The 10,867-nt window shown below is 39.0% G+C and overlaps 1 pseudogene; it reads left to right on the top strand.

The window, feature by feature from the left end:
• Nucleotides 1-4,976: 4,976 nt before the first annotated feature.
• LOC116554809 overlaps nt 4,977-10,867 on the top strand; it is a 22,158-nt pseudogene continuing 16,267 nt past the window's right edge.

Here is a 10,867-nt window from a genome sequence, read left to right as displayed (position 1 = left end):
ATGCACACTTGACTACTAATTTCTGTGGGGAAAAAAAATGGGAATAAAATAAACCTAAACAGAAAAAAAACACACTCAAATTATTTTCCCTATATAAGGAATTCAATCACACTGCAAATTAAATCTCCTCTGAGGAGTGTAGAATCTGTTTTTGATCTGCATTTCATGTGTGGACTTCATGATAACTTCATGTTAGTACATGGCTTTCTTACTAATCCCCTTAACTGTAAGTTTTCTCTCTTCTTACCCACTCTACACCCAGAGCGTGCCATTCTTGAACTCAGAGGACTTAGTGTCTAAAACACACATATGTCATTACATGTCATCTATGACTTTATTTTCTATTATTGTTGTTTGCTGTTGTATTGTCTTTATAATTGCTATCATGAACTTTTTGAGGGCTTATTATGGTCCTTTAAGCCTTTACTTCTGCCTTCCCAGTAAGAAGCCCTCACTTATACAATGTAGACACTCAACAAATTTGGTAAAGTCACTATGTAAAAAATACATCCCACCTACAATTAAATTGTTGCTCTTCTCTTCTGACCCTGTGTTTTAAAATAGGATTCTGGCATTACACAAGATGCAATGAAGTAACACAAAGTTATAAGTAAAAGCCAACTGCAAACTACAGAAGGATGTGTTTTTTGATTGTTAGAAAATAATTACAGATTATAGCTTAGAGTTAAAAAAAGAGACAGAATAATTTTTATGTATTTACTTAATTTATTTTTTTTGAGATGGTGTCTTGCCCTGTCATCCAGGCTGGAGTGCAGTGGCACAACCTCAGCTCACTGCAACTTCCGCCTCCTGGATTCAAGTGATTCTCCTGTCTCAGCCTCCCAAGTAGTATGGGACAGGCATGTGCCACCATACCCAGCTAATCTTTGTATTTTTAGTAGAGACAGGGTTTCACCATGTTGGCCAGGCTGGTCTCAAACTCCTGACCTCAAGTGATTTGCCCACCTCAGCCTCCCAAAGTGCTGGGATTATAGGTGTGAGCCACCATGTGAGCCACTACACCCAGCCTAGAGAATGATTTTAAAAAATACACAGTTAACTTAGTCCTCTAGAATACATTAGAAATAAGACCATATGTTTGAGACACAGGATTTCTCATACCAATGTAGGTAGAAACTATTTGAAGGTATGATTCAATACTTCATTTAAAGTTAATAGGGGATTGGGTGCCATGGATCACACCTGTAATCCCAGCACTTTGGGAGGCCAAGGTGGGCAAATCGTGTAAGCCCAGGAGTTCAAGACCAGCCTGGGCAACATGGTGAAACCCCATCTCTACGAAAAGTTAGCAGGGTATGGTGGCATGAACCTTAGTCCTAGCTACTTGGGAGGCTGAGGTAGGAGGATTGCTTGAGCCCAGGAGGAGCAGCAGTTGCAGTGAGCTGAGATTGTGCCACTGCATCCCAGCCAGGGAGACAGAGTGAGACCCTGTCTCAAATAAATAAATAAATTAATTAAGTTAATATGGGCAAAAAAAATCCACTTTCATTGCCAAGAACACTATAATTTTATTACAGAATAAGGTCCTGTGTAACGTTTGGTTACAAAGTTTAAAAATTTATCTATTCATTAATTCAATATAATAAAAGATTTTTTAAATTGAGACAGGGTCTTGCTTTATTGCCCAGACTGGAAATAAAGGGTGTGATCATAGTTCACTGCAACCTCAACCTCCTGCGTTCAAGGGATCCTCTTGCCTCAACCTCCCGAGTAGCTGGGACTACAGGTGCACTATCATGTCCAGCTAATTTTTCACTTTTTGTAGAGATAGGGTCTCAATATATTGTCCAGACTGGTCTCACACTCCTGGGCTCAAGCAGTCCTCCCATCTCAGCATCCCAAAGTGCTGGGATTACATGTGTGAGCCGCTGGGCCCAGCCAATAATAAAAATTGACTGAATATTTTTCTAGGTAAGACCCACTGTAAGGCCAGGCATGGTGGCTCATTCCTGTAATCCCAGCATTTTGGGAGGTCGAGGCGGGTAGATCAACCGAGGTCAGGAGTTCGAGACCAGCCTGGCCAACATGGTGAAACCCTGTCTCTGCTAAAAACACAAAAATTAGCCATGCATGGTGGCAGGCGCCTGTAATCTCAGCTAATCAGGAGGCTGAGGCAAGAGAATCTCTTGAATCCAGGAGGAGAAGTTTGCAGTGAGCCAAGATCACGCCACTGTACTCTAGCCTGGGTGACAGGGTAAGACTTTTCTCAAAAAAAAAAAAAAAAATGGCACTGTATTGATGCTGAGGATACCAAGGTGAAGAAACATGGTTGATTAGTCTTCTACAGAACATGCAAACCAACAATTATAATCCAATACAATAGTTTTAATGGTGATAGCTACAAAGTCTACAAAGTTATGATGGAATATAGAGGGAACCTGAATCTGTCTGGAAGAGACAGTGAACACTTCACAGCATTTCTGCTTAGTGAGAACTGGAGGAAGAATAGGATTTTGTTTCATGGACAAGTAGGGTAGAACACTTGTGGTACTAACTTCCAGTACTCATCTGTATCTAATTCCCTCTTCTTCCAGGCACAGGGGAGGATTATACTTCCCTGTCCCCTTGTAGAGTTAGGCAGAGCAGTGTAGCTAATTCTAACTAGTAAGCTATAGGTAGAAATTATCATTTCTAAGTTGAAACATTTAATTGCTGGTGCAAAACACTCTGGTGCTTTTACTTCTCCTTGGTAACTGATGAAGTTGTGGGTTTCAGAAAATGTAACTGCCTGATGGTGGAACCTCCGGCAGCCTGAGCATCTGTGTGACTATGTGGAGCAGAGCTACTTGCTAAACTGTGATAGGCATTTTTGGAATGAACAAGGAATATAATGTGTGTTAAGCCATTGAAATTTTGAAATTGTGTTATTTCATCATTCCAGGTATAGGTAAACATATTTTAAAATAAAAGAAAGGAAGAATAGACAAATCTTCCAAGCAGAAAAATTTCAAGTCCTTTATGTAGATACTCTGCCCTCAAGGAAGTATTGAGGCTGTGCATAGTGACTTCCTTCCAAAGAATACAGTATGGAAACAAGGCAAAAGAATAATTTCACCTGAGAGAAACCTGACAAATTCTACTTCAGTCAGCACATCAATGTTAACATCAACAGTGATAAGGCACTTTGATAAGTATGCATCCTTGATTATGATGTGATGAAAATGGTATTTGCCTCTGTGGTCTTTCTCTCCGAAACATATAACCCCAATCTCATCATAAGAAAAACATCAGACAAACCTCAATCGAAGATTATTCTACAAACTTCCTGATGAGTACTCCTTGAAATTGCCAAGCTCATCATAAACAACAAAGGTCTGAGAAACTGTTACAGCCAAGAAAAGCCAGAAGAGATATAACAACAAAATGTTATATGCCAACCTCGATAGGATCGTGAAACACAAAAGGGGCATTAGGTAAAAATGAAAAAAAATCTGACTAGAGTATGAACTATAGCTAGTATTTACAAATCAATATTGGTTCATTAATTGTAACAAAGGTACCTTACTAAGATGTTAGTAATAGAGGAAGTTGGGTGTGGGGAATATGGAAATGAACTGTCTTATCTTCACAATTTTTCTGTAAATCTCAAACTATGCTAAAATTAAAAATTTATTTAAAAATAAACACTGCTGGGCCGGGCGTGGTGGCTCACGTCTGTAATCCCAGCACTTTGGGAGGCTGAGGTGGGTGGATCACGAGGTCAAGAGATCGAGACCATCCTGGTCAACATGGTGAAACCCCGTCTCTACTAAAAATACAAAAAATTAGCTGGGCATGGTGGCGCGTGCCTGTAATCCCAGTTACTCAGGAGGCTGAGGCAGGAGAATTGCCTGAACCCAGGAGGCGGAGGTTGCAGTGAGCCGAGATCGCGCCATTGCACTCCAGCCTGGGTAACAAAAGCGAAACTCCATCTCAAAAAATAAATAGATAAATAAATAAATAAATAATAAACACTGCCTAGGCAACATGGTGTGATTCTGTCTCTTAAAAAAAAATTGGCCAGGCATGATGTTACATGCCTGTAGTCCTAGCTACTCTGGAGGCTGAGGTGGGAGGATCACGTGAGCCCAGGAGGTCGAGGCTGCGGTGGGCCATCGTTGTGCCACTGCACTCACTCCAGCCTGGGCTGCAGAAGGAAACCTTGTCTCAAAAAAAAAAAAAAAAAAGGAAAGAAAAGAAAAAAGGAAACGAAAGAAAGAAAAAAGAGGTATAAGAGATAACATGGTATGCTGTGGAAGTTCCTTTTGAAGTAGGAAGTGGAAGTGAAGAGCTTGGCTGGGAAAAGGAAGACTATTTTATGCTATTCAAAAGAGATTCCATTTTTATTGTATAGGTGAGATGAGGGATCCCTAGAAGATCTATGGATAGGCTTCAGAGGTGTTGCAAAACCTCCAAAATTACATAAAATTATATTGTACATTTTTCTCAGAAGAAAGTAAAAAGCTTTATTTGTTATTTATTTATTCTCAAAAGGAAAACTACCTGAAATATGTTAATAATCATTGCTGAAAGCAGTGTAAAAACTGAAATATTCTAAGTAAAAGAAATGACACAATTGTATTTTTTTGTGTGTGTTGAAAAAGATCATCAATCACAGTTTGTTAGTATAGACTGAAGTGATTTTGTGTATGTGCGTGTGTGACTGTTTGGAGAAGGAAGGCCAAAATTAAAGGCAAGATGATAATAAAGACAGTGATCTTCAAACTTTTGATTGTGGTATATTTTGTAAGGGGAGAAAACAATCCCATAACTTACTTTACTCCACCTATTGCTACTTTTCCGAGGAAAAAGTACTGAGTAATTATAATGAACTGTCACTTAAAAAGTCAAGTTTGGTTGAACAATATACATGTGCTTTAGCATTATCCTTATGAATATTAATATCTGAAGCAAAATGCATACATGTTGTTAATCACAATCATAAACATAAAGCATTGTGATATAAATCTACACTTATGGGAAATGATAATTACAAAGCAAGAAGGCAGGAACCAAAAACCGTGGCATTGGTAAATGGTTTTTCTGAAAATTAGGGGAATTCTAACTACTTATGTACATTGCACACAGCCAGACTTCTTTGTAGGATACTAATTTAGAGTAATCAGTAAACCCTATTAATGTGCTAATTTTAGTTCATAAAAAACAAATTTTCAGTAATCCTTAATAACTCACAGACAACTAGATTTGGAAGACAACTAGGTTGGGAGGGGGAAGTGAGAACCAACTAAGAACTCCTAAAAAAAAATAGCAAGAGAAACTCTGTATTTATAATTTAAAATTCTTCGTGAAGTGTCCACTGCCTAATTTCTTGAAATTATGTTTTACACATCTGTGTTTCTCCTTACCAGTCTCTCTCTCTCTTTGAATCATGGAATTTGAGTGTCCGTTCACTTATTTGTTTTTGTTTTACTTTTCATTAGTGTATTACTTCTATTTAGTAAGTTAACACATTTTAAATGAACAGTTGAAGGAATTTTTACATACTCCTGTGTAATCAACACAGATATCAACATTTAGAATTTATCCAGCAACCCAAAGGCTCCCTATGCCTCCTTCCAATCAACACTTCTTCAAAGGTAGGCAGTATTTTGATCTCTGTCACCATTAGTTAGTTTCTCCTGTTCTGGGTGGCATAACCATGAAAACAGAGAGCACGTTTTCTTCATGTCTGGCTCATCTCACTCAACATTATGTCTTTGATATTCCTCCATGTGTTGCCAGTTTGTAGCAATGGTTCATTTTTTTCTGTGTGGTATTTATTTGCATGAATATGCCAAAATTTACAGATTCAACTACTGATGGATTTTTTTTCATTCTTTTGATCATATGAATAGCTACTATGGATATTCTTAAATGTGTTTTTGGTAGACACATGCCCTCTGTTTCTTGACTATAGTCCAAGCAATGGAATTGTTGGGTCATAGGCTAGGTGCTTGTTTAGCTGCAGTAAATTCTGCTAGTTTTCCAAAATAATTGGGCATATTTGGACTCCTACAGCAATGATGAAAGTTCTTGTTTCTCCACACTATTAGTATTGCCCATACTCTTAAGTGTAGACTATCTGGTGTTTAGGAATTGTTTTTGTAAAAATAGCTCTTTGAGATATAATATCTATAAAATAAACTGCACATATTTAAAGTATACAAATTGATGTTTTAAAATATGTATCCACCCATGAAATGATCACCACCAAAACAATGAACGTATCGATTATCTCCAAAAGTTTTCTGTTCCCCTTTGTAATTCCTCCCTTTCTTTGGCCTCACTGCCCCATTCCCAAGCAGCCACTGATTTGCTTTCTGTCATGATGGTTTGCATTTTCTAGTTTTATATAAATGGAATCATACAGTATCTACTCTTTGTTGTCTAGCTTCTTTAACTCTGCATAATTATTTTAAGATTCACCATGTCATCACATTTATCAAAAGTCAATTTTTTTGCTGAGTACTATTCCACTGTACAACTATACTACAATTTGTTATCCAGTCATCTGTTGATGAACATTTGGTTTGTTTCCATTTTGAGGCTATTACAAATAAAGCTGTCACAAACATTTATGTTGCAAGTCTTTGTAGGGGCATCTATTTTCTTTCTTTCTTTTTTTTTTTTTTAAACTTAGAGTTTAATTAAGCAAAGAACAATTAGCAAATCAGGCTCTGGGGCTGCCACATGGCCACATGACATTTATGAACAGAAAAAAAGAAATGTTATAAGAGAAACAAAAGTGAGATAAGGAAATAGGTGGATTGGTTACAGCTCTGCATTTGCCTTATTTGAACATGGTTTAAACAGCTGACTGCCTGTGATTGGCTGAAACTCAGCTTCTCTCGGGTAAATACCCGGGAGTAGAATGCCTGGATCACATAGTAGGTGTACATTTAACTTTTTAAGAGATTGTCAAACTGTTTCCCAAAGTGGTTCTACCATTTTACAATCACACATTTTACATATGTGTCTCATATGCACAACCAGCATGTGAGAGTTCTGCTTCCACCATATCCTTGCCAACACATGAAATGGTCAGTCTCTCTAATTTTAGCCATTCTAATAGATATGCAATAGTATCTCATTTTACTTTTAATTTGCATTTCTAATTAGTCATTTCCAATTACTAATGATGTTGAACTTTTTTTTTTCATGGGCTCATTTGCCATCTATATATATTATATATGGTAAAGTCTTTGTTGAAATCTTTTTCCCATACAAAACATTGTTTTCTTATTACTGAGTTTTGAGAGTTCTTCATATATTCTAGAAACAAATTCTTTATCGAATAATTGCTTTGTAAATATTTTCTCAAAGTCTGTGACATCTGGCTTGTCTTCCAGTTTCTTAACATTGTCTTTTGAAGAATAGCAGTTTTCAATTTTGATGAAGCTCAATTTATTGATCTGTTTATATGGGTTGTGCTTTTGGTGCTGTATCTAAGAAACTGTTGCCCAACTCAAGGTCCAAAGATTTCCTAACATGTTTTCTTTAAGAAGTTTTATAGTTTAATGTTTCACATTTCAGCTTGTGATCCATTTTGAGTTTTTATGTATAGGGAAATGGTGCAATGTATAGATCCAAGTTCTTTTTTTGCATATGGATACACACACACACACCACACACACACACACACACACACACAAACACATACATGCAAACACACACAATTTACATTTAGTAAACAGCAAGAGATAAAACTGTAATCTCAAAGAAAAACACACACACATAAAGCAGATTTCTTTCTTGGTAGTGATCTCCATTAAAGACCATCTCCAGATGCATCTCCTCTTCTGTGTCAGGCTCTTGTAGTGGAACTAAGTCTATCTGATGAGTGGTTGCACTGTGTTTGTCTGTGTTGTGGTTTTAATTAGTTTCTATTCACCCCTGACTTCATGTATTATGGAGTGGAATGAGGGCTTTCTCTTCAGTAGATCCTGGGATCTGAGAACTAACAACATCCCAGAGATCCACTTGTGCTTTACAGCCATGTCACCTGGGGGAGTCTCCTCCTGCTTTACAGCCAAACTGCCAGGTTATGAGTTGCTGGGAGTTTTCTTTGTTCTTCAGTCTAGTCTCCTGTTTCTGTGTGTGGAGGTCTCTTGAAGCCTTGCTGCCCACCCTCTGGCCTTTGGAGGACAAACTCTCTACTCTCCATGAAGGTCCAGAATGTTTCAAAGGAGTATCTTAGCTCTCCTATCGATTCTCTAGGCCTTGGTAGTTGACAGTCTGGATTGCTTGTGAGGATTCCTGACCTATCTCAACTTTTACAGTTGGACATTAGAGTACCTCTGATGGATTTCTCTCCACTCGCCTTCCCTGTTACCTTGCCTCCAGAAAGAGCTTTGAACTTGCAGAAGATTCCACATACCCCAACAGGGGACCTCTTTTAGCTTTTCTTCTCTCCTCTCAACTTTTTTACCCACTACTGTTGTATAATGACCCATGGGAAAAAGTGAATGAGTGAATGCAGACTTGCTCTGTGGCTATTTATCCTTGGGATTTAATCTGTTTCACTAGCCCATATGTGGTTATTGTATCTTGGTGAAAAACGAGCTAATTTCTCCTTATTCCCATCCATGGTGTCCCCCCGACCCTGTTCTTGCTCCAGTGATGAGAATAGCTGTAGGCTTATTTTTCCTAGATAAGGGCTACCTTCTGGAGTTTGTGTTTCTTTTCTTTCTAGATTTCTTTTTGTCTTTAGTCCCTTCTTTATTTTCTCTTTCTTTCTTTCTTGTAGCAATAAGAGTCTCGCTATGTTGCTCAGATTGGTCTGGAACTCCTGGCCTCAGTGGCCCTAGTAGCCACCATACCTGGCCCTTCAGTTTTCTGAAGCATTTTTTAAAATTATGTCTGGGTTGTTTTGACTTTTAGCATGAGACTGACAGACTTTTGTGATTTTCTATAACAGAATCAGAAGCAGAACTGAGATTTCGTCTTAATAAATTGTACCTCTACAAATAAAACTGTTTATGGTTATACAAGTAACCAATGTTCAGAGAGAAGTGACTGGCCAAGGTATAAAAATGAGGTAGGGGCTATCTTAGTCAACTCAGGGCTGCTGTATCAAAATGCTATAGGCTGGGTAGCTTAAACAACAGAAATCAATATTCTCACAGTTTTGGAGGCTGGGAGTCTGAGATCAGGACTAGCAACATTAGGTTCTTGTGAGGGCTCTCTTTCTGGCTTTGCAGACTGCCACCTTCTCCCTGTATCTTCCTATGGTGAAGAAAGAGTTCTGATGTCTCTTCTTCTTATAAGGCTACCAGTTCTATTAAATCAGAGCCCCACCCTTATGACCTCATTTAACCTTAACCGCCTTCTTAAAGACTCCATCTCAAATACAGTCACATAGGGGGTTAAGACTTTAACATATGAATTTGGGGGCAGGGTGAAGGGGGGCACAATTCAGTCCAAAGTAGGGTCCTAGCTGAATTATAATCCAACACTTTTGATTTCTAGTCCTTCCAGGGTGAGGACTTACAGGGTAAATGCAGGGTCAAGGGAGTCGGTGTTGTGTTGAAATTTTAAAAGCATGGGCTACAAAGTCAGAAAAACCTGAGCTTAATTGTGAGAGTTTGATGGGGTTACATGTATAAAGTGCCTATGTGTCTTTATTGTACTTGTAGGATTTTCACTTTTAGAGATGACTGAGTGATGGCAGAGAAAGGCTAATGTCATTGAAAGAAGATTTCATTGTAATTCTGTTCTCAAGAGGAGGGGACATGCCATGCCACTCAGGACCACAAGTGGAAGCACCTGGGTCAGTTAGAAGGCATAAGGAGCAGGAGGAAAGCATGGCCCAAAGCCTTTATTGTGATTTCCATGAGAAGGAAGGAGCAAGGCAGGGTAAATGTTTAAAATTTGCTAGTTTGGGTAATTTCCACAGACTCTGGACTATAGGGATGGGCTCTAGTTCTTAGGTACCTGGCCCAGGGGTGATTTAGGGGAGGACAAATATTGGCTTGGTGTGTGGTAGTTGGATAGATACAGCCACGGCCCCAAAGGTTTGGGGTGTGGCTTTGGATTTACTGTGTAGCATACGAAAGGTGTGCTCCCAGGCAAGTTATTTAGTGTGTCTAGGAATTAACTAGCCCAGGAAGGAACAGTCTCTCCCCTCCCAGTAGCACTCCTAAGATGTCAAACCATCATAAAATACAAAGTCATGATTAACACATTATCTCATTTCCTGGCATATCAGTACATGCTTCATGAGTGGTGGTCTCTTCCATAATCCCTTAGTCTTTGTCAACCCCACTTTCACCTCGGCAGCTTCTGAAAGATTTTTTTCTCAGTATTTCTGTCTGGATAATCCAAGCCTTGGTTTCTCCCTCTCATAACTACATCTTGATGGACAATGCCTGTGTAAGGCTGAGAGCCCCATTAAGAGGGAGTCCTTTCAGATTCTGTTAGGGAAGGGGCAGGACTAGAAAATAAGAGTAATCTGGAAGGGGCCAGCTTTGTTGAAGGATTGATATCCCTATTTTCAAGCTAAAAGTGAAGGAGTCTCAGTCTGAAGCCCCATGGGTTGGGGCTCACCATGCATCAGCATTCTGGCAACAGAGAAGATAAGTAGAAAATCTATTTAGCTACATGCTTTAGCAACAAATGTGTCAAGACTGGTGAAAGGACAATATTGGCCTCTCCTCAAGAAAGAATGATGTTAGGCTGGGTGCAGTGGCTCACGCCTGTAATTCCAGCACTTTGAGAGACCAAGGACGGCAGATCACAAGGTCAGGAGTTCGAGATCAGTTTGGTCAATATGGTGAAACCCCATCTTTACTAAAAATAAAATAGTTAGCTGGGCATGGAGTCCCAGCCACTCAGGAGGCTGAGGCAGGAGAATCACTTGAACCCGGGA

The sequence above is a fragment of the Sapajus apella genome, unplaced genomic scaffold (assembly GCF_009761245.1).
Source record: "Sapajus apella isolate SASKATOON/1434 unplaced genomic scaffold, GSC_monkey_1.0 scaffold2, whole genome shotgun sequence".
NCBI lineage: Eukaryota > Metazoa > Chordata > Mammalia > Primates > Cebidae > Sapajus > Sapajus apella.
The sequence above is the reverse complement of the archived record's forward strand: the minus strand, read 5'-3'. Positions and strand labels throughout refer to the sequence as shown.